The sequence below is a fragment of the Mus caroli genome, chromosome X, assembly GCF_900094665.2.
Source record: "Mus caroli chromosome X, CAROLI_EIJ_v1.1, whole genome shotgun sequence".
Taxonomy (NCBI): domain Eukaryota; kingdom Metazoa; phylum Chordata; class Mammalia; order Rodentia; family Muridae; genus Mus; species Mus caroli.
In genome coordinates, this window is record NC_034589.1 from 71478031 (window position 1) to 71501349 (window position 23319).

General features: G+C 40.9%; 1 protein-coding gene and 1 non-coding gene across 3 annotated transcripts in view; one reads left to right on the plus strand and one right to left on the minus strand.

Moving 5' to 3' along the window:
• Positions 1 to 5857, minus strand: part of Pls3 (plastin 3) — a 90767-nt gene extending 84910 nt beyond the window's left edge. Inside the window, exon 1 of one of the 2 annotated variants that reach the window (XM_029473185.1) lies at positions 5728 to 5857. The gene's annotated coding sequence lies outside the window, so the exon portion shown is untranslated. The remainder of the gene's footprint in view (positions 1 to 5727) is intronic. The other variant, XM_021153032.2, reaches the window with a different exon arrangement.
• A 10098-nt stretch (positions 5858 to 15955) lies between these two features.
• On the plus strand, positions 15956 to 16082 carry LOC115030208. The gene has a single exon (XR_003835819.1). It is a non-coding gene; the product is annotated as a small nucleolar RNA SNORA40 (small nucleolar RNA).
• Positions 16083 to 23319: the final 7237 nt, after the last annotated feature.

A 23319-nucleotide genomic window follows, 5' to 3' on the forward strand; every position in this document is an offset into this window, starting at 1 on the left:
CCACGCCCAGCTATTATGTGAGTTTCTTAAGATGAAATTCTGACTCAGTGGCAGTTCCTCTGAGGCTATATCCAATATACTTGCACCTCCATATTTTGTCGGTTTTTTTTTTTTTTTTTGAGATAAGATCCCATAACTAAGGTTAGTCTAGAACTCATTGTATGCACTGGCATCTGATATGCTGAGATTGCAGGCCCTTCATACCACACCCCTCCTCTCTCAGCATTTTCTATTAAATAGAACATTTCTTCGTCCCTAGAACAATCCCGACTCACATTTTACTTTCAAGTAGTAAGAATATGGCAACGTTCAATACTACTGAATTTAGCTGTGAATCTTTGGAAATGGCCTCCCCTCTATAACTAAAATAAATTGGCCCATGTATTATGAGATTGGCTCTTAAGAATGGCATTTAAGGTCTGAGGAGATGGCTCTGCAGTGAAGTGCTTGCTATGCAGGCATGAGGGCCTATGTTCGGATTTCTCAACATATAAGCACTAAAGACAGATGAGGTAGCATGCGCCTGAACTGACAGACAGCACTGAGGAGGTGTAGACAGGGGGGATCCCTAGGGCTCAGTTCACCGGCCAGCCAGTCTAACCAAATGGACAAGCTCCAGTTTCAGTCAGAGTCTCTGTCTTAAAAAAAAAAAAAAAAGGAGGCAGGTCATTGAGAAAGAGACTTTATGTCCATCTCCATAAGGTACACACAGACACAGACACACATGGGGTGGGGCTTGTCACGTAAGCATTAGATAGTTGCCACAACTTTAAACAAAGGACTCCAAACTGAAAACAGTCACAACAATGCATCCAAAAAGCCTTGGAATCCTATATCACATTAAGCTTACATTATATGGCATACCACTCCCTAGAATAAGTACAGACTCGAAATGTGAACCCAGCTTCGAAACTTCTAATCTTATGCTTCTTACTTTTTACAGATCTGTCTGTCCCCTTTAGATCATTTTCTATTAAAAAAAAACCTGCCATACTAACAAGTACAAAATAATTCTAAAACACAGATATTCAAACTGCCATACATTGATAGATGTTCATTTTCAAATCTCATTTCATACCAGTTACTTTTAGAATTGGTTACAACAAATGTCTTGCTTTATATAGTTCCCACCCAGAGTATACTAGACTGAATACAAATATAGATCTCTGCCATTGTAATATATGCCAAGAATATGATATCAAGAAATGTAAAAAGCCAAGTAGGAACCACACCTTAAACAAAACACGGAGTTAGAAGTGGACTAAGGGCATCACTTGAGTGTTCAAGCATCATGGCCAAGATGCCCACTCCCCCTTTCTTATGACAGCAATCATATTACTTGCCTAGGAGAAAAAATTCACTGGGTTTCTGATAGAATACTGAGTAGTAATATTCTGCCATAATAGTCGTGGTCAAGTTTAATATGTTTTTTTTTTGTTTGTAGAAGAGACTTATCAACATCAAAGTATTACTAATCCTACTCCAAATGTCACAAACCTAGTAACATTTTAGCAATTAGACTCTAAAGATCATCAAAGAGACTAGACATTTTAGGCTTCAGTGTCTAAAAGACACAACAGAAGCATAACAGAAGCAAAACATAATTTAGCTTGCATCCCAAATGGGATACAAGGGTAGAAATTAAGAATTAGAGTTACAGACCAGGCATGGTAGGACATGTCTTTAATCTCAGCACTCTGAAGGGAGAAGCAGGTGGATCTCTTTGAGTTTGAGGCCAGCCTGGGCTACAGAGCAAGTTCAGGAATGCAAGGGCTTGTTACACAGAGAAACCCTGTGTCACAGAAAAAAACAGGAAAGGAAGAAGAAAGAAAGAAAGAAAGAAAGAAAGAAAGAAAGAAAGAAAGAAAGAAAGAAAGAAAGAAAGAAAGAAAGAAGAAAAACAGATTCACAGTCTTCCAATTCTGGCCAGCAATGAGAGTTGTTTTAAGTGTATGGGCATTTCAAGAAGTGCTATGGACCAGAAAGTAGTGGTAATTCTATTTATTGGGTAGCACATCTTGCCATGTCATGTGTGGGGGTCAGAGGACAACTGTCAGAAGTCTGTTCTCAACAGCCATTAGGTGGTACAGGGATCAAATTCAGGTTCTCAGGCTCAGGTTTCTGTTTGTATATGACTTAGACAGCCTGCAGCCCAGCTCGTCAGGAGTGTTCCACCTCTTAGAAATGATTTCGCACTGGGTTTGTCTGAATTGTTTTCTGTTTCTTTGATTTTCATTTTGTTTTGAGAGAGAGAGTTTGATGAATAGGATCTGGGAGGGCTGGGGGCGGGGAGAGAAAAATATGACCAAACTATTTTGTATGAAAACAATTAAATAATGATTAAAAAAGAAAACCATGAGTATAACTAAGAGAGAGAGAGAGAGAGAGAGAGAGAGAGAGAGAGAGAGAGAGAGGCAATTTAAACCATTTTTCTTCTTGCCTTATTGAGCCAGGCTCACATTGAAGCAAGCTAGTTGATTGAGGGTGTCCTGGAATCCCTGTGATTCCCCTGAATCTGCCACTTAAATGCTGGAATGAGAGATGTAATTTAACCACGACTGGCTTTAAAATATTTTCATTTTGAAATAATTTTGGCTTGATAGAATAACAACAATCATATAGATGATGTTGATCTTCACTCAGCCAGTATTATTTTATATATCTATCTAAACATCTTTTAAAGCTAGGAAATTAACAATGGTTATTAGTGTCTACTCACGTACACAGTGCTGAACTGCATAAACAATGTGTTTTTTTTTAAGTTAAACTTTTATTAGAAATTCACTCTAAAATTATATTGTCACCTTCCTTCCTTCCACTAGGGGGGCTCATCTCTAGGAGTTCAGGTATAGTTTAAATCCATTGCTAGCTAGTCTGTGCAACAGGCTAGCCTGCACATCAGGACCCTGTGCTTTTAGATAAGTGTGGTTTTCAGGCTCAGAATCTTATGTACAGCTGAAAACAGAGTGCAGGAGGTATTCACAGGTTACTTAAATAAAAAGTCTAGGAGGAAAGACGCAAACCCAAAATCTTTTATATATCCCCAGTTACTTTAAAAAATATAGTGTGTGTGTGTGTATGCAAACATAAAGTGTGCTAAGAATTGCTATGTAAAGGTTAGAGGACAAACTGCAGGAGCTAGTTCTCTGCTATCCAATAGGTCCAGGGGGTTGGACTTGGGTAGTCAGGACTGACTTTTATCATGTGAACCATCTCTAAAGGGTCCTCAACCCCTAACCCTCATTTCCCTTTGGTAGGGTCTGCAGTACTTGATTTTAAGTACTAATATGTGTAAACAAAGCCTGTTTTTGCAAGTAAGTAAGACTTTTACATTCCTGACTTGGGTGACTCCTCTACGTGTTTCCCTTTCCTTTTATTTTTCTTCCCTTTCCTTGTTTCCTTAACTCATACACTTATTGCTTGAGACAGGGCATCATGTAGTCCTTCTTGGCTTTGGACGGCTGATGCCCCTGCCTCAGCCTCCCAAGTGCTCAGCTTATAATCACTTGCCACCACCACACTTGGCTGTTCTACACTGTTTTCATATGTGACAATATATAATCTAGATAGGGAAACTTCCATTATGGGACAGTATGGAAAAGTCCTTTCAGAGTCTTCTAATCAAACCACCACACAGCACAAAACCCAACCAACTTTGGAAATTTTGTATCAAGTAGGTCTGGGTATGGTTTCTAAGCCAATAAATTCCAAACAACAAATAATTGATAGTTAATTTTACACAAGGGATTGTTCTCTATCTTTAAGTAGATGCCCAATATTGAGAATAGTATAGAGCAGATTAAAGGGTAGTGATGGTTTATTTTTTAACACTATCTTGTGGGATATGTCTTCAAAACCAGCCATTTAGGGATGAAATGAGACATGAGTTAAACATTAGCTTTCTTAGAACATGATTTTAAAATTTAGAAAAGGTATATGGAATTTCTGGAAAACAGATATATGTCACCACATAAGTACATTTGAAGCCTTTGTTTTGAAAGCAGCTCTTTTCTTATTTTTATTATTCTTTTTAATTTTTAATTTTGCTTAAAACCACAGCAAAATATCACTTTCTGCTCCCCTCATGCAAATCCAGTTCAGTGGATGCTGACACACATCGCCCCTCCCACCAACTCCCTCCACACTTTTGTCTTGGCAGTTTGGGGAACATGGGCCTCAGCCATTGCATTCCAGTTTTAAAGTCAAAAGAGGTCATGTGACCATTACCCTTGGGGCATCAGAGACTTAAGAAGCCTGATGCCAATTGGCAAGTGTGGGACCTGGGCCATTAAGTTGCAATTCACAGTAAACTGCATCTCAGTGTTCAACTTTAGTCTCCCAAACCCATTGTGATGTTGAAATGGAGTAAATGCTTACTGCTCAGTAGGTTTTTAAACTTCACCTACACTTCTACCTACCATATTCACTCAAGCTCCTTCACCCTGTCTGCATTACCCCTGAGTGGAAGGGTGATAGAAGCATCCCTCTGGTCTGGTCCTATACTAGATGCCCCAGTTTAAATCCAAGCTAGACCTGCACCACTGGTGTAGTCAGTTATACAGCTCCAGTGAAAAGCCAGTCTTCAGGATGTAAACTGTCAGCAAAGCTGGAGCAAGCAAGGGCCTGGAGCCAGGGGGAGGTTCAGAACCGCCAACACTTGAGCTAGTGGAGCAGCAGCAGCAACTTTGGGACTGGCGACCGCAGGGCTAGTCCGTGTCCTCAGGCCTCTCATTAGGTCGCTAAAGTAAGCAGGCAGAGAAAAGTAAACACAGGCAAGTGCAGCTGAGTCTGGGAATGGGGCTTCAGCCACCATCTCGGCTCAGCCTCCCAGGGGTCCCAGAGCGGTCCCGGCTCGCTAGCTCTGAGTTGCACAACCAGAGCCATCAGGACTCAAGCTGACCGCCAGGGTGCTGCTAGGGGAGAGAACCAAAAGGTACCTCCTGGCTAGCCTGGAAAGCTTCTGCCACCGAAAGAAAAAAACAAAACAAAACAAAACAACAACAACAAAACCACCAAAAAAACTGCTTACTCATAGGGAGTCGCGGCGCGGTCCCGAAGCTCAGTGTAAGGGCTGGGGAGAGGAGCGGGCGGAAGGTGAGCCGCCGAGACCAGGTTCCTTGTCGGGGGTGGGGGGGGTGGGGGGGGGTACCGCACCCGCTCCGCGTCCCGCCCCTTTGGGAGCCTCAGGGTCCTCAGGAACCCGCTGGGTCACCTAGAGCGGGCGATTTGGAACTAGAGGGAAGCGACCTAGGCTGCTAGCTCCGGGATTTTCCAGCGGCTGAGGAGGAAGGGAGGGAGGGAGGGATGGATTGAGGAATGGCAGTAGCTGGAAATGGAAGGCAGAGGGAAGTTAGGCTTAGGATTTCCACTTCAGGGGTGGTCGCTGCCTTAGGGAATCCGGGTAAGGGTTGGCTTTTAAGCCCTTCCATCTGTGGTGGGCAACAAGTTAGGAGGAACTAGAGAGCAGTCGCAGTGAAGAGCAGAAAAAGTGATGGCAGGGTGGTAATAAGGAACCCTTTGGAGCTCCCACCCATTCCGTTGGCGAAGATCGCCCAGGAGCCGAGCCTCAGACTCCAGAAGAAATTTTCTCCGATCTCCCCCTTTGCCCAACCCCCGCCCCCTAGTAATACGCACTAAGGTTCCCGGAGATGCTCTCACCAGGACCCACTCTTACCCACGCCCAGGAAACCGGCTCCCCTCGAGCCCCTGGAGCTGCAAAGCACTTACGTAAAAGTCGCAGAGTCGCTGATCTGGCCCTACAGCTTCCGACCAAGCACTCAGACAACTTCTGCCCCTAGGAATCTCTGCAGCTGTGCTTCTAAAGCCAGCGCTCCCTCCCCTCTTGCCAGCCTCCTCCGCCCTGCGGCCACAGCCATTGGCTCAGATGGTGTTCACAGCGGCCTGGGAACCAGGAAGGGGATTGGGCCAGGAGCCTGTCACATCAACTGGGTGGGGAACTGAGAGACCAGGCAGCAACAGGGATGGGCAATGAGGAGGGATGGGGACTGGAACTCTGTTTGCAAGCCTGTTTTTCCATTACCTACCTGGTGGAAGAACTTAGAAGTAAGTCTACAAGGCTTGGCGTGGAATCCATGTTTCACAAACATTACTGAAATAACTGTAAAGTTGGGAAATTCGGAGCATGTTTGAACGTCTCCTAGATAAGTCAGGTGTGTGTGTGTGTGGGGGGGGTTACGGTGCCGTTTTTATTTTTTTTTTCCCCTTTTCATTGGGAAGGTATAGTACTTCGCTTTGATCTCTTCAGACTTGACACCAAAGGACTCCAACTGGGGAACCTCCCAGCTACTGCCCCTTTGTTTTTGCTTGGTTTGTTTTGAGAGAGGATCATACTAGGTAGCCTCAAATTGGCATTCTCTCGACTCAACAATCTAGTACTGGAATAACCACCTAGCGCCAGCACGCCCATTTCATCATAGTCAGGGAAAGGCCCGTGTGTTCCTGGCACCAGCCAAATGAATTGTTGGCCTAAATCACTTGTCTGGTAGCTTTATCCTTGAGAGGGAGGAGTGAGAGGTGGGTGAGAGAAGGAAGAGGTGGTAGACATCACTTAGTTGCACTAGACCTAAGTGGGTCTCCTCTGGTGGGTGTCCTTTCCCCAGAAACAATTGGGGGACACCTTTTCTGTTGCCCACGGTTCTGCCCCTGTGCCACCATCTACACTGGGTTCCTCTCTGTATCTGTTTTTCGATCCATGGACTCATCTTAGCTCCAAAATGAGCTTGGAGGGCCAAAAGTCTAAGTGTCCCTCTGAACCCTGGCTAGATTGTTTTATATGAGAACCATAGAACGCCCCCCCCCCAGAACTTCCTGCTTGGCAGCGTTCCAGCCCTAAGCACATTGTTGTTGTTGGCCAGGAAGAGTCTGTTGGGAAGTTTGGTAAAAATTTAAAGTTGGTTCAGGTAAGTTCCATGTTACATATGCCAGGGAAGAATTCGAAAGTATGAGGAGCTTAAAAATTGAATTCAAGTGCCAGCAAAAGAGCTTAGTGTGGAAAGGCACTTGCCCAAGCTGTCCTAAATGGTGGAAGGAGAGAGCTGCCCTCTGACTTCCACTCATGTGCCTTGAAATATGTGTAACGCAGCACACACACATACACACACACACACACACAAATAAATAAATAAATAAATGCAATGTATATGTAACTAATAAAAGTTGTATGATCCAGGAAGTATTTATAAGGATTTTATTATAAAAAGTATAAAGTTAAAATTAATTTAAGTAATATATGTTTTGTCCCAATATATCTAAAACTTATAATTAGACCTGTTTATAAAGGAGCTCTGGACAAGGAAGCTGAGGCAGGAGGATTGCTGAAGTGTTCAAAGCTAACCTGTGCTACATAGTGAAATGAGGGCCAGAAGGATGGGGATAGGGGAGGCATAGGGCTTGTAGTGAATACTAGGCCTTCTTAAATGAGGGAGGCCACCTTGCCTAGAGGCTCAACCAGCAGGGAAACACTTGGCACTGGGGAAAGGCCCTGTTAAATATTAGTCAGTGATTAGCCAACTAGGAGACCTTACGAAAGGCACAGAATGGTGAAGAAGAAATGTGTAAGCACTCATGCTTTTCTGAGACAATATATCTCTGTTACTGGCGATGTTGTCCTGCGTCTGTCTGGGTTCAGCACATGGTGTATTGCCGTGCACATTTCTAGGAGGCTCCAGAAGGAGATTCTTAGTTTTCAGGAAATGGCCCAAGGCTTGGTGTGGTCACTGGCACACTTTCCTCACAATTTCTGGACACACTAACTCGGGAAGGTTACTTTTGCAACTTTTCTTGTGCCAGTCCCTATTGAACAGTCCCTGCCTGCTTCTAATTTATCAAGAGGGCCACAGTGTTCCAGTATAGGCGAGTTTGTCTAGTTTAACTTGAATTCCACTTTTACCATGGTTTTCTAGTTCTAGCATTTAGAAGAAAGCAGAGAGGGCCAAGAAGAAGGCTCCATTAGTAAAGGCACTTGCCACACAGCCTGACTCTCTCTACTCAGGCCCAGAAACATGAGGTGGAAAGAGAGGATTGCATTTTTATTCTTCTCTCATATACTACATCCCAAATACAGTTTCCTCTCCCTCTACCCCTCTCAGTCCCTCCCCACCCCCCCCCTCTCCCCCAGGTCCATTCCTCCTCCATTTCCCTGAAGGAGAGAGCAGGCCTCCCAGGGATACCCAACGAACATGGAAAAACAAGATGCAATAAGACTAGGCACAAATCCTTATAGCGAAGCTGGATGAGGCAACCCAGTAGTTAAAAAAGGGTTCCAAGAGCAGGCAAGAGTCAGAGACACCCCAAGTCTCACTGTTAAGAGTCTCACGAGAATGCCAAGCTACATAACCATAAAATATTTGCAGAGGAACTAGCTCAGACCATACAGGATCAGTGATTGTTACTTCTCTCTCTGTGAGCCCCTATGAGCCCTGCATAGGTACATGTTTAATTAATTAATTAAATCTAAAGTAAAATAAGCTAGATTGTAACAATTCTGCAGTGTAGAATGACCACACTTATTATAATCCCAGCACTCAGGAGGCAGACACCAGCTTGGGCTACAGAGGGAAAACCTGTTTTCAGAATGTAAAACAAACAAAAACCTTCTGTAGACAGGAAGCTAGTATAGTTCTAAACTGTTTGTGTAGCATGGGTGAAGCCCTGGGTTCGATCTCTGCTTGAAATGACAACACTTAGGAGACAGGCAGGAGGCTTGAGTTCATCCTTGGCTGGGATAGGTAAGACCCTACAAAACAAAACAAAAGAACACAAAACAAGCCCCATTTTGTTCATGTTCATTATTTTGTGTGTCTGTGTGTGAACATGTATGTATTCATATGAATGCATGTGTGTGCCAGGAAGTCTGGAGGTCAGAGGATCACCTTAGGTGGTATTCTTTAAGAAATGGTGCCACCACCCTGAGTGCAGGAGGGATGGTGAGAGGGTGTCTGGAAGGAGTGGGAAATGACCAGGATGGAAAGTGAATAAATAAATTAATCGGAAAAAAGAGTTAAATATAATTATATGTTTAAAAAAGAAATGGTGCCGCACACTTTGTGTTCCTCTTCTGAGTATATGTGTGTGGTTTGTGTGTAAGTCTGAGTGTTCACATGTGGTTTGGTTCATGTGCAAGCATGTCGGTGCAGAAGCCTAAAATTGGCCTCAGAGGTCTTCCTCCATTACCTTCACCTTATTTAAGGATGGAAGGTTTCTGGCTGAACCAGAATACTCTAATACTCCTGGGCAGTTTTCCCCAGGGATCCTGTCTCTGCCTCCTGAGTACTGGGATTATAGGTGGCCACTTTCAGGTATTTGCTGATTCCACCAGTAAGATCTTTATCCAATGAGCTATCTTCCCAGCTATTCATTTCTCTCTCTCTCTCTCTCTCAATCTGTCTCTGTCTCTGTCTCTCTCTCCCTCACCTCTAACTCCAGTTCTCATGTTTGCCAGGCACTGAATTACTTTCCCAGACCCCTTCCCCCAAGTCCCCAAGTGTTTCTACTAATAAATAGTTTCCATCAGCTCTAAACATCTCAATGTTCAAACAATTGAGCTCGGTTTTAGAATGCTTGCCCACAGGGAATAGTCCCCCTTCAAAAAAACCAAAAAAAAAAAAAAAACAAAAAAAACAAAAAAAACAAAAAAAACCCAACAACAACAAAAAAACCCTCAGCCAAACATCAGTCTTTAATGCTAGTTTAGCAGTGCATACTTTTAAAACCGTGCTACCTCATTATCTCAGTAACTTTCCAAGAGATAATGTGTGCCTTTCGCACAGAAGCACACTTTTGGATTGTAGTTGAGATTCCTGTTTGACTAGCCCAACAGTATAACCCTGGTGGAACTCCTTTGTAATGAGCTGCGTGATAGCCAAAGATATAACCTGGCTACCTTTCATTTCAAAGTCATTTTCAAAGTTTAGCATTTGGATCTAAGGAGCACCATGCATGTACCCACAGAGATGTATTTAGACTGCATTCCTTTATGCCGACAAAGGAAATTTAACACAGAAAGGATGATTCACAGAGTTAAACTAAAGTTGATGGTTTTCTTATCTATGTAAATCAGCATGCCCTGGTGATCTTTGGTGTCCCCTCCCCTGCTTACAGGCAAGTTATAGGCTCTAATCCATCCTAACAGCACCTTACAAAGTACTCTGGTATGTTCACTGAATGTTTATTGAACTAATGGTTATTTTATGGATTTATTCTTGTAAAACACTAGTAAGGTAAAGGCTAGATATAGGTCTCTTAGGACCTTGTGAATCAATAATCTAAATGGTTTTAGCTCTGTCCTTCTGACTCCAATTTTCTATCCATCTCAGCTTTATGATAAGTAACTTAAAATCGATATCACAAAAATTTGAAAGCATGTCCTCCTGTCCTCCCTGAAGCTCACAAAAAGATCCAATTTCTCTTTCGGTGTTCTCTCTCTGTCCAGTCGACCTTTCTCTTGACCTTTCTACTTGTGTATTTCCATTCTCTCAACTTTTTCAGTCTAACCCACAGGTTAGGAGCCTGAGGGTTCTTATCTGTTTATTTTGTCCTATTCTGATGTGTTTGTTAGTTTTATTCTGTATTACTATGTTTTATTTTGTTATTAAATATAAATTAGCCAGGTAAGGTGGCACTTGTCTTTAGTCTCAGAGAAACCTCGTCTTGAAAAACCAAAATAAAATAAAATATAAAAAATAATTAATTAAAAAATATGTCTGGCAACATTATGGCACAGTGGGTAAAGGTGATTGCTACCAAGTTTGACAAATTGCCTGGGACCCCTGAGACTCACATGGTCTCATAGAAGAAGAAGATGCCCACTGACTTCCATGGGCATACTGTGCACAAACAACTGAGCTCATCACATTCTCATACACAATAAACTTCTTTTAAAAATTTTTTGGGGGGTTGAGACAGGGTTTCTCTGTGTAGTCCTGGCTGTCCTGGAACTCACTCTGTAAACTAGGCTGGCCTTGAACTCACAGAGATGCACTTGCCTCTGCCTCCCAGGCGCTGGGATTAAAGGTATGTGCCAGCACTGCCCTGCTACAATAAATTAGTAAATATTAAAAAATTAAAACTAGTAATAAAATAAGAAAATAATACTGTTCTTCTTATATGTTATCATAATGTGATTTGATCACACAAACTTTAAATAACAAAATCTTAAAAGAATCTTGATCAGCTTAATATCAAACTGATTTACTTACTGGTTTTAAAGTTACATGGTGTGTGTCTGTAAGTATGTGTGTGCATGTGTGTGTATATATGTGGGACCAAATGTATGTTTGTGTGAGTGTTTGATATGTCTGTGTGTGAGTATATGTGTGTGGGTGTATGTACATGTGTGAGTATGTGTAAGTGTGTATGTGACAATGTATGTGTGATTATGTGTGTGTGTGTATGTGTGAGTATGTGTATGTGTGTGATATATGTATGTGTCAGTATGTGTGTCATTATGTGTGTATGTGTGTGTGAGCATGTGAATGTGTGAGAGTATGTGTGAGTATGTGTGTGTGTATGTGTGAGTATATGTATGTATATGTGAATATGTGTGTGTGTATGTCTGTGTGTGAATGTGTATGATCCACCTTTACTAGGCATTGAACTTGAGACTTTAAGTATAACTAGACAAGCACTGTAGTTCTAATCCCAGTCCCAGCCCCAGCCTCAATTTTGTTAACTTATTGTATCTACCTCGCAATTTATTTTCAAGCCAGAACTCATTATTTTTTAAAATTACATTTTACATGATAATTGTAGTTTGGGTATGGTGCATTAGATCCTTGGACTGACCCTTGATTCCTCATTTTTATTTAACATGTTATGACATAATTTTTTATTAAAATGAAGTATGATTTAAAAGACTTTTCATGTAATTAAAATGTTAGTCAAGGAGGAAATCTTGGTAGCCCTAAGAAGTTCTTTAAATTTTTGAACCAGGGAGCAAAAATTTCGATAAGCATTTCTATTGCTTATTGAGGATTGTTTTTTTATATTTCCAACTCAAAATAAACTCATATGTGAATCATGCTAATTGTTTAAATAAGCACTTATGAAATGTTTTTCTAGCTGCAAAGGTTACTCTGAGTCTGAAGGTTTGCTAAGGCAGGCCAGTTGTTTCACAAAGACTTGGTCAGAAAGAAATTGGTAAGACATATCTACAGCAATGTCAGAATTTCATTGAAAATAAGAATAAAAAACAAAAGTGGATTGAAATATATTTGATAGGATTTGAGCATTGTAAACGAACATTAGCTCTGTTTTCTATAGCTTCACAGGAAGTCACTGTCAGCACTGGACATGTTAAAAATTCAAGTGTCAGGTACCCATGGGGTACCTTTCCTTCTCAGAGGAGAATGAGGGACGGTTGTGAGGGTGGAATTGGGAGTAGAGGAGGAGGGTTTCTATTGGGATGTAAAGTGAATAAATAAATTAATGGGGAAAAAGCACAAATGTCCTTATGCTCTTTGTTTTCCTTATCTGTTAAAATATTCACTTAGGTGCTAGACATCTGTGAGTTCAGGGTTTTGGATGTTTCAGGTAGAAGCCATGAGAGTTTGAGACCAGCTTGGGCAAAGCGTTCCTCTCCATAAACTAACTAACTGAATGAATGAATGAGTGAGTGAGTGAGTGAGTGAATGAATGAATACATTTATTACTATTCTTTTAAAGTGTCTGTTAGGTACTGGCCTTGAATTATCCTAAGCAGCATAGGAAAAGCATATTTGCAGAGCACAAGGAATTAGATGTAATCCAATGGCAAGATTAACACAAATGAAATAATAAGAAAATAGTTCAAGTTAAAAATATATTGAAGGCATGTTGTCCGGATTATGAAAAATGCTTGAAGATAATAGGGCTGAAGCCCCCAAGTGGCTGGGTCCTTTGTGAGGTGAGGCTTAAGGAGATTTGCAAAGAGGGCAAAGCATTAAAGGCTAAAAAGAAGCAAAAAGAAAAAAGTCCTCTTGTGAAGAAAACAAAAGGTGTTTTGAGGTGTTTCTGGGATTGGGCTTTCTTTTAGGGCTCCTGGGTCGCTAGCTGCAAAACAAAAGCTAAGGATTTGCCCAAATAAAGGACCCCTGATAACATCAATGGGTAAAAAGATTGATCTACTTAATCTATTGAAAAGATAAATTACCATGGGTAGTGGGCCTCCTCCTATGTGCCAAATTCAGTCAACTGTGACCAAAAAATACTTTTTTATTCTATCTTTTACTGATCACATAGAGACCTTTTTCCTTGTCAACATTGTTTTCTAAATAGAAATTCTAAATTTCTAAATTTCGCCGTTATTAACACAGTATTAGCCATTCAAAGTCATGTACTTAAAGTATAGTATTGGATTCACATAGGTTAGGTGCAGATGCATTCCATATAAGGACATTTAGCATCCATTGGAGTTCAAGAATCAATCTCCTACAGATTTCCAGTGTTGAGTGGGGACTATATTGGGTGTCCTTAAGGTAGAAACAAAAAGGCTCTCTTGTCTTATAGTCATTTAACACCAAGTTACGGATTATTTTGCTTTTATCCATCTAGACAATTTTTGTGATTTTTTGATATAGCATTATTAATTATCTCATGAGGTCTATGTAATAAAGTCACATGCTGCATTTTGCTTTCATCTTTATTTCTTTATGTTTTAACCCCCCCTTTTTCTTAACAAAATAAAACAAAAACAGGGTCTGACTACATAGCCCTGATTGACCTAGAACTCAGAGATTCCTCTGTCTTTGCCTCTTACATGCTGGGATTAAAGACATGTGCCACTATGCTTAGAATTGTTTTATTTAATAATAATAATAAATAACAACAGCAACAATAATAATAGTTGCTGCTGTTGTTATTATTATTACATCGTTAACTCTGTCCAGGTTCTGGGTTGCATTAAGAAGCCACATTACATCAGAAGGATGAAAATTGCCTTCTCTTCACCAACTAACCCCTGTGCCACCAAAACAACCCATCCAAAAATCTACTAGAAAAATATGTGTGATTGATTATTTCTGTATGTTTACTCAGGAGAGCAAGTGTGCATACCAGTTCATAGGCACAATGACTACCTATGGAATTTAGTTTACCAGGACTTGGTTCTCTCCTCTCCACATAATTTCCAGGCGTGGAATTCGGGACATCCTTAGACTGGGCAGCTGAGGCATCTTACTGACCTCATTTGTTTGATTTTTGAAATTCAGCCTTGCAGTGTAGACCAGGTTAGGCTGAAACTCCAAATGATGCTTACAGTTTGTTGAACCTCCTAGGTGCTAGGATTACAACATTTTGGCTTTAGAATAAGCATGAACAGGACTGTAACTTGCAAGGAGGATTTGGTAGGTGAAAATGCTAGCTACTCCTTATTCATCATCTTGTGAATCTAGGTTATAAAGTATTCTTTTTGGTGAAATATTTAACATGAAATGTTCATCAGAATGTTGCTTTCAAATATTAGAGGTTTTCAGAAAAGAAAGAAATGCCAGAGATTCGATGAAGAGTCTTCAGAATAAAATGTAAAGTACATTTTAAAACCCATAAAGATGATTCTCACGGTCCACATCACTAAGCAGGCTCTTAAAGAAAGGTATGGTTCATCAGTTACATTTGATTGTTTAATTCTTGAGCATGCTTAGATCACATTTTGGTGAATTTAGGAGTTCCCATTTTGTTTTAGGGGATATGCTTTGTATGTGTGTGTGTGTGTGTGTGTGTGTGTGTGTTTGAGAGAGAAAGAAATACAATCATTTTTAAATGCTATCACTACTTACTCTTCCTCCAAAAATGCTCATGTTTAAATATTTGGGTCTGTATCTACTAAATATGCAAAATGGCACTTGAGAAAAAAAGCAGAGACATTGCCAACACTGGATGAGTAGACAAACCTTGCAGCACTAAGCTAATGCAATGAAGCCATGTATTATGTTTCCAGTTACAGGAGATATACAAAAAGGAGGAGGGTGGAACTAATGTTTGCTAAAGAGGAGAAAAGTTGGAGGTAGGGAATTACAGCTCATGGGGAAAGGGTTCCTTCTAGAGTAAACGAAAAAAGATCCTAAAATAGACTGTGTTGGTTGCCCAAGTTTATCAATTGACTAGAAATTTCTTGAATTATAGCATTAAGATGCAAACTGTATGGTGTGTGAATTGTATCTCAATAAACCCATATAAAGAGAGAGTGGGGGCCTGGAGAGAGGCTCAGTGGTTAAAAGCACTGACTGCTCTTCCAAAGGTCCTGAGTTCAATTCCCAGCAACCACATGATGGCTCACAACCATCTGTAATAAGATCTGATGTCCTCCTCTGGTGTGTCTGAAGACAGCTACAGTGTACTTACATATAATAAATAAATAAATAAATAAATAAATAAATAAATAAATAAATCGAGAGCGAGCGAGAGAGCAAGCAAGCAAGAGAGAGAGAGAGAGAGAGAGAGAAAGAGAGAGAGAGAGGAGTGAGAGTAAATGGAGACAGAGAGGATAGGAGGGGGAGGGGGAACAATTAGGCCACTTAGGCTCAAGAAAAACCATAATGCAGCTACAACACCCTGGCAGAAAACCTGTAGAGGCTCTGTGATCACAAGAGAAGTCAAAAGGGCTTTTGAAGCTACACAATCCATTTCTTCATCTGTGTGATCCCATCTTTGGCAGTTATCGAAAGAGGGACAAATCAATTCAGTTTACCAAGAGTAAGATTTAGTATAAGTGTTACAACATTATATTAAATTAAGCTGGAAGCAGAGTTCTGATAGCAAAAGACGACAGGTTTCTTCTTTGATATTTTTAGAACAGTTTTAATTACCATATGATAACTAGTTCAAGGATTTAAAATATAACTTGTGTTTATAAAGTTAATTGGATATTTGGTCTAAACACCCAAGAGGAAATGTCTTTGGGAAGTGTCAAAGAAGGCTTTTCAGTAAGAATGTTCCCTGGCATCAGGCAACATCTCTTGGTAGCACTTGTGTGTGCTTTTGCCAACTGCTTGTCAAAAGAATGAAAGACAGGTGCAAGAATCAATCCTCTTTTGCAATCCAGAACCCATTGTTCAGTACGAGTTTTGATACATATAAAAAGGAATGTGATACTCACACAAAAGAAAAGAAACATCCCTTGGTTAATTCAACACCAAGAATGTGCTGGCTGGGTGGTTTACCACTGTGATGGCCTCACCTGGTACAAACCTGCAAGCAGAAGGAAAAGCTGTCTACCTACCAAAGCATCCCCTTGCCACACTGAGCAGTACTATGGTCAGATAACTCCTAGTTAGTGGTTGAGCTCCTACATGTTTTTAACTAAGCCTAACAAAGTGGTACCAAACATTTGTGTGGATGGGCACCCATGAGTGCATGTTTATGTGTGGGTGTGCATCTGTGTGTGTAGGTGAGTGTTCATCCTCTGTGTCAGTGTCATCTTAGTTTTTGTGATAGATAAGATCTATCACGGGTTTAGACTAGACTGGATAGACAGTGAGTCTATCTCTCTCTCTCACCAAGATTACAAGTAGGTGCCACTGTGAACAGATGTTTTTCATTTAAATGCTTGAAAGCATTTTTTAATTTTAATTTTTTTGTTTATTTGCTTTACATTCCACTCACCACCCCACTTCCAGTAGCCCCCTCCCATAACCCTTCCCCCTCCCCTTCTCCTCTCAGTTGGTGGGCCCCTTGTTTATATCAGCCCCCCCACCCAACCCTGGCACTTCAAATCTCTTTGAGGCTAGACATTTCCTCTCCTACTGACACCAGACAAGGCAACCCAGCTAGAACATGTCCCAAGCAACACCTGGATAGCCCCACATGAAGACCAAGCTGAACATTAGCCACATGTGTGTGCGGAGGCCTAGGTCTAGCCCATGTATGTTCTTTGGTTGGTGGTTCAGACTCTGAGAACCTCAAGGGTCCAAGTTAGTTGACTCTGTTGGTCTTCCTGTGGAGTTTCTGTCTCCTTTGAGATCTGCAATCCTTCCTCCTATTCTTCCATAAGAGTCCCCAAGCTCCATCCACTGTTTGGCTGTGGGTGTCTGGATCTGTCTGAGTCAGCTGCTAGGTAGAGCCTCTCAGAGGACAACATGATCCTGTTTGAAAGCATAGCAGAGTATCATTAATGGTGTCAGGGACTGGTGCTTGCCCACGGGAAGAGTCTCAAGTAGGTGTGGTTATTGGTTGGCCATTCCCTCAGTCTCTACTCCATCCCCCGTGCCTGCACTTCTTGTAGACAGGATAAAATTTTGGTTGAAAGTTTTGTGGGTGGGATGGTGTCTCTATCACTCCACTGGGGTTCCTGCCTGACTACAGGAGGTGGCCTCTTCAGGTCCCATATCCCCAATGCTGTGAATCACAGCTAAGATCACTCCCATTGATTCTTGGGTGTCTTCTCATCCTAGTTCTCTGTTGTGCACAGATATTTTTTAAAGACATATTTTCACTTTTAGGTTTTCAAGACAGGGTTTCTCTGTGTAGCCCTGGCTCTCCTGGAATTTGCTCTGTAGTCCAGAGAACTCAGAGATTTTCCTGCCTTTGTCTCCTAATGCTGGGATTAAAGGTGTGTGCCACCACAACAAGGCAAAAATTACTTTTTAAAAATATCGTGAGATTATAATTTGTGTTTTTTACTTTTGTGTGATCTTGACACAAACTAAAGTCATTTGAGAGGGGGGAAATCTCTTTTCAGGAAATGCCTCCATAACATCTTGTTGTAGGCAAGCCTGTAGGGCATTTTTTAAATTAGTGATTGATTGATGAGAGCCCAGCCCGTTTTGGGTGGAGCTATCCCTGAGCTGGTGGCCCTGGGTTCTAAAAGAAAGCAGGCTGAGTAAGCCATGATGAACAAATCAGTAAGCAGCACCCTTCTATGGTCTCTGTATCAGCCTGCTCCAGGTTCCTGCTCTGGCTTCCTTCAATGATGAATACTGATATGGAAGGCTAAGCCAAATAAACCCTTTCCTTTTTAATTTATGTTTAGGTCATGATCATAACTCTAACTAATGCAAATATTAAACATAATTCCATCCCTCAAATGTCTCTCATGTTTCTGCTCCACTTTCTCTCAAATTCATGGCCTCTTTTTCTTTAATTTTTGTGGTAGTGATTGTGGTGGTGGTGGTGGTGTTGGTGTGTGTATGTGTTAGGGGGGATTTTTTTTTGAGACAGGTTTCAGTGTGTAGCCCTGATAGACTGTTTGCTATGTGCATCAGGCTTCCCTTGAACTCCTAGAGATCCTCATGCTGCTGCCTCCTGACATCCCACATATATACCTAAATATGTAAATTCAATCTGTGCAGTTTGGATGATGTTACTCCCATGCATGTTTTAAAGGCTGACTATTTAGTAGTAGCCAACTGCCACGATGGTAGGTGGGGAGCTTGGTATTTAGGAAGAGGCAAGAAAGGAATATGACATTAAGTCATGAAAGCAGAAAGGAAGATGGGAGGGAAGGAGAGAGGGAAAGAGAAAGGGAACCAGCTTTTTAATGTGGATGGTTAGGAATCTGAAACTGGGTTTGTCTGGCAAACATGTTACTGACTGAGCTGTTACCTACTCTCATATAAAATTAAAATAAAAACAATATGGGATCTTGTAGAAGAGTTGAATTCAATTCTCAGCACCCACACTAGGTGACTCACACTTGCCTGTGACTCCATCTTCAAGTCCAAGGGACATGACAGCCTCTATTGTCTGGAACACTCTTGTGCACACCTACACATAAACATAACTAAAAATAATAAAATTAACTTAAAAATAAAAATAGCATTAAACCCAGGTTGGAATCCTTGAGAAAGAATATCATATGAAGTAAGATCAGATGACTAAGAAACATTTTAAGTTAAGAGTCACCAATGTTTGTCTTGAAAGGACTAGAATTTTTGTATGTGTTCCTGGGTGCTGGTGGTGCTGCTGGTGGTCATAGTAGGATTATTGCAGGTTCTGGGAATGGTAGCCAAGTGTTCTACCCTTGAGCTATGCCCCAGGCCATGCATACCAAGTATTTCTATAACGATATAATCTGTTTTTTAAGAATTCAAGTCTGTTGTAACACAGAGGCATCCTTATAAAATAGGTAACCAAGAGTGTGTGTGTTTATGTGACAGCCTAACTTAGCTGATAAGAATCAGCAGCAACAGATGCTGCTGCTCCTAGGGTTGGCCACTTTATCTCCACCACTCTGCTTATTTCAGCATGGTCTGAGCATTCAGATAGAGTGCTCTTCATTCCTTGTTCTTTTCTTGATGCTGGAGATGTTACTAAGGGCTGGGCATATCGTAGATAGGCCCTCTATCACCTAGTCATATATCCAGCCTAGAGTTGTTTTTCTAGTTCTTTTTAGAAGTTTTCTTTCTGTTGTTATTTAGAGACATGGTTTCTATGTGTATCCAGGATGGCCTCTTGCTGACTAGATAGCTCAGGCTTATCTGAATGTACAGAGGCCCCCGTTTTTTCAGCTTTCTGAGTATGGGATTGTAGCCACTGCTCCTGGCTCCAGAATTATATGTATTTGGGTGTTCTTTTAAAAATTAGTATACAAAGTATTAGGTTTCAATATGGCATTTTGAAACAAAAATCTGAGTTTATTTTCCACTCTACATAATCTCCCTGATCCCCCTTACTGCCCTTATATCCTTCCCATACTATCTCTGCTTTCTTGTCTTATGGTCTCTTTTCCACCTTCACAGCAAATGCTCACATTGGTACCCATTTATGTGCATGTGTATATTCATTAATAGGCATGATCTGCATTCAAAATAAAATGTAACTTTTGTCTTTCAGAGCCTAGATCACCCCACTTAATATTTCAGATTCATCTATCTTCTTGAAACTTTCCCAATTTTATTTTTTATTACAGCTGAGCAAATTAGTATTCTTAAGGGGTGTTTATGTAAGAATTAGATCGTGATAGGAAACAAATTAAAATATGAATTAGAGTTCATGCCTCTACTGTCAACCCTTGATGGCCTTAGTCAGGAAGGCTTACCATGACTTTGAGTCTGTCCTTTTCTACATACTGACTTCCAAGCCAGCTTGGGCTATTTAAGGAGACCCTATCTCAAATCAAACAAATAATAAAGCAAAACAAATGAAGCAAACAAATGTAGCCTGGAAAGGTAGAAGCAGCTGCAATCTCATCACTCAAGAGATGAATAGGGGAGTATTAGAAGTGGAAAGCTACCCTTGGCTACACATCAAGTTCTTGGCCAGCCTGGGCTACATGAGAGTCTGTTTCAACAAAGCAAATGATAATCAGTTAATAAAATCCAAATGAACACCTTTGCCTTATTATTTATAATCTTTAACACCAAGTTGACAGATAGCCATCTACTTTCTTTTCTTTATCCCTTTTAAATCTCAATGTAAATGTATTGGTAAAATTTTACTGCAGAAGAAATGCAAATCACAACCGTCATAACTACTCTTTATTACTGTGTGCCCACCTGTCAAGCTCTGTCTACAATTCTATAAATATCACAATGTTTAATGGTAACCATTATTCCACAATTAGAAACATTATTCCCAGTCTCAGGTGAGAAAAATATGGTTTACAGAAGCTTCTGTCAAGCACCGTGGTGCACACCTGTTATAACAGAAGATGAGGAGCTGAGGCAGGATGATCATGAGTTTTGGGCCATCTTAGGCTATATAGTAAGTCAGCCTGAAAGTGCAATAATAGGCCTTGGGATGTAGTTCAGTCGATAGAGTGCTTGCCTAGCACGCACAACAAAATGCTAGTTTTGATCACCTTCATTGCATAATCTGAGCACTTGGAATCTCAGTACTCAGAATATGGAGGCAGGGGAGAGTCCAAAGCTCAGTGCCATAGCCTGCTACATAGAAATTCTAAGGTGCAGTGGGTTTAGTTGTTTATCTCTTAGCCTCACTAACAGAGTTGGATCCTAGAAACCCATATAGTGAAAGAAAACTGACTTCCACAAGGTATCCTACATCACCCCGTGTCCAAACATATGTATATATACAGATATATACACACAATAAGTAGACACATGTAATAACAATGAGAGAAAGTCTGAGACTAGCCTGGTCTATATGAGATCTTATCTCAAAAACAAATGGACAGGGCCTGTGAGATGACTTAGTGACTTGAAGCACTTGATACCAAGCTTGTTGACATGAGTTTGATCATTGGAACTCCAATGGCAGAAAGAATGACCTGTAGATGCAAGCTGTAGCATGCATGCACCATACTACCCAGAACTTCACAAAATGAAGAACTACCTTAAATAAAGCACAATTTATAATAGAACATATGATTTCACCTCTCTTCTCAATTCCATGCTGGGGTCTGAATGTTAGTAACCATAGTCCACATATTACCAAGGTGCTGGCATTAAAAAAATGAGGTATTCTCAAATACCTCTCAAGGTAAATAACCAAATAATAAATGTAAGATTACTTTCTTTAATTAATAAGAACAAATAGACTCCCCCCCCCAAAGCAGTAAATTCTCTGGAGGCAGAGGCAGAGGCAGAGGCAGAGGCAGAGGCAGAGGCAGAGGCAGAGGCAGAGGCAGAGGCAGAGGCAGAGGCAGAGGCAGAGGCAGAGNGGCAGAGGCAGAGGCAGAGGCAGAGGCAGAGGCAGAGGCAGAGGCAGAGGCAGAGGCAGAGGCAGAGGCAGAGGCAGAGGCAGAAGCAGAGGCAGTAGGATTGATACAAGTTCATCCTGGTCTAAATAGAAAGTTTCAGGCCAACTAGGCTTACATAAGAAGATCCTGTCTCAATTAAAAAACAAAAAACAAAAACCAAAAACCAAAAAAACAAAAAAACAAGGTCAAGCCAAAACATTAAAATAAAATGAACTAACAGACTAAGTATCTTTTGCCCAAGATCAGTTTGTATAACAAATGAAGCCCTGAGTTGTATAGAGGGTTTGACTCTGTCTCATATCTGACTATATAGCCCAGGATTGCAGTCAGAGGACTTTATTGAAAGCATTGGTGGAGTCCAGTCTTATGAAATAAAGCATAAATAAGAAGTTGCTTATGGTTTTACCTTCTTACTTCCATGGAAAATGAGCTTGCACACAGGCAGTAATGTTCTTTTTTTTTTTTAAAGATTTATTTATTTATTATATGTAAGTACACTGCAGCTGTCTTCAGACACTCCAGAAGAGGGTGCCAGATCTCACTACGGATGGTTGTGAGCCACCATGTGGTTGCTGGGATTTGAACTCTGGACTTATCGGAAGAGCAGTCGGGTGCTCTTACCCACTGAGCCATCTCACCAGCCCGGCAGTAATGTTCTTAACAAAGCATATTTATTTCATGCTGTGATCTGAATGTTAGTAACTTCTCCACTGTCCACTCAAGTGCTGAAAGTTACTCAACAAAATGACGGTATTGAAAACTGAGGTACTTGGGAAGTGATTTGATCAAAAGGAGGAAGCCCTCATGAATAGTATTATAAAAGAGGTCCCAAGTGGCTGTCTTGTCTCTGCCATGAGGACACTTAACTATATCATGTATAATGGCTAGTCTTCACATGACCTTCACTTCTGGTGTTTTATCTTTCTGAGATGTCCTACTTTCTAGAACCTCGACCAGCAAATTTCTATTGTTCTGAAATCATAGTTATTAATCTAAGACACTGGTTCTCAGCCTTCCTAAGGTTGTGACCCTTTAATACAGTCATTTTGCTGCTTCGTGGTAGCATAAGCCTAGTACTGAGAGGGAGAGACAGGAGAATTGTGTTAAATTCAAGGTCTCCCAAGGCTTCAAATTAAGATCCTATCTCAATGTCTCTCCTTCTAAAATGTGGCATATTGGAGGATTATAGACTTCTTTCCATTTACTGGTATTTTGAGAATTGCCTTGTAAATAAATGTACTAGACAATTTTATATCCATGTGATATTGACATAGTACATACCAGGTACATGCATGCCCTCACACACGAACATTTACACACATAAATAAATGAATAAATAGTAAGAAAATAAGAGAGAGAGAGAGAGAGAGAGAGAGAGAGAGAGAGAGAGAGAGAGAGAGAGAGACCAAGAGAGACAGAGAGAGACAGGGACAGAGACAGTGACTCCCAGATCAAATAAGGAGAAGGAAAGTAGTTGAGTTGTAAAAGGAGAAAATCACTCAAAGAACATACAGGTAACACTTCACAAGACAGGTGTAGGAAAGGCCTTTCTGGTTAGGACTCCATTCACTTAGGAATTAAGGGTAACAGCTGACAAGCAAGGACTCATGAAACGTAAAAGCTTCTGTACAGCGAAGGACACAATCAGCTGAATGAAGAGGAAGCCCACAGAGTGGGAGAAAAGTGTTGGCAGTTACATGTTCAATAGAAACCTGTGAAGAATATAG